The 1,260-nt window shown below is 38.5% G+C and overlaps 1 non-coding gene across 1 annotated transcript; it reads left to right on the top strand.

Annotated features, from left to right (window-relative positions):
* Positions 1-618: 618 nt before the first annotated feature.
* On the top strand, positions 619-690 carry trnaa-cgc (transfer RNA alanine (anticodon CGC)). The gene has a single exon. It is a non-coding gene; the product is annotated as a tRNA-Ala (tRNA).
* The last annotated feature ends 570 nt before the right edge of the window (positions 691-1,260 follow it).

Genomic DNA, 1,260 nt, shown 5'->3' with positions numbered 1-1,260 from the left:
GTCTGCTCCTTTCTTCCTGGTATAGAAATAACATGTTCCATCTTTGTTTACAAACACCACTGTAAATTATTTGTCCATCTCTAAAGCCTGCGTGTATTGACAAGGCAATTCAAAAGCACATATTAAATAAGAACACGATCCTTCTTGTTACCATTCACGTGGTTGGAGCGTTGTTTCGCCCTTTAACGTTCTTCTACAATATTTACAGACAGGGCTTTATCACTGGAGTTGTGTGCATCGGTCCATGAACATCAATTGTACTGCTGTTTTTCTATGCGTAATTTAATCGCAAGCACTTAAAAGATGCAAAAAGGTTTCAAGGAAAACATAATTGAAAGACAATCGAGTAAGGAGGTAGAAAAACGCACCCCCCCCCCCCGTTGAAGAATCAACCACCGTCGCCCATGTGACTGGATATAAAAATAAATTATTCATTTTGCCCAGTCTCTGGAAGCTTCGATGCGATTATTTTCCCTTCCTTATTTCTTCATTCCCATTAATTTACTTTGTAGTAGAAGAAACGCGAAAGTGGGAAACTGCAGGCATTCTTCGTGAAGGGTGGATTGTGTTCAGTAAACATATGAACATCTTTACGTCAGTTCCACCATCGGTAGGCTAGGGGATGTAGCTCAGTGGTAGAGCGCATGCTTCGCATGTATGAGGTCCCGGGTTCAATCCCCGGCATCACCAGGTGTCTTATATTACTGTGCTCACATCGCAATCTTCTGGTGAGTGAGAACTCTTTGCTCGTGTTCATAGAGAGCCAGGTTTACACAATTAATTTCAGTCACACACGAAGTGCTACAGTGTTGCTCTGCTGTTTTAAATGTACCTCCAAAGCATTTCGTTCTGTTAACTACCAAATGATTTGAACTAATTTAACGTCATATTCAGAAAATCCAGAGAAGGTCATCAGACTTTTAGTGGCTGTTGAAGAAAACACCTGTTGAATCTCACCAGGGATTTCTTGAGAGATCATTCAGCGAGCGAGTCCTCCCTCTGGACTCCAAACATTTTTAGTTAAACTGTTATTCACATATTCTAACGAAGAGAAACGTTAGTGTCTTCCGGTGTGTGAGCCCATTTCTCAAAAAAAAGTTATATAAATTTAATTGTTCTACTTTTTAGGCTTGCATAGTCTTATTAATATTTCAGTTAAATTTTAACTGTAGTTTTTTTCTGTAGTAACATCAGTTGATATTAATATTAGTCCTGATTTATATGTTTTTGTCATGGTTGATCTTAAGTAATTTTGTAATT

Source organism: Atractosteus spatula, unplaced genomic scaffold, assembly GCF_055471065.1.
Source record: "Atractosteus spatula isolate fAtrSpa1 unplaced genomic scaffold, fAtrSpa1.hap1 Scaffold_18, whole genome shotgun sequence".
NCBI lineage: Eukaryota > Metazoa > Chordata > Actinopteri > Semionotiformes > Lepisosteidae > Atractosteus > Atractosteus spatula.
The sequence above is the reverse complement of the archived record's forward strand: the minus strand, read 5'-3'. Positions and strand labels throughout refer to the sequence as shown.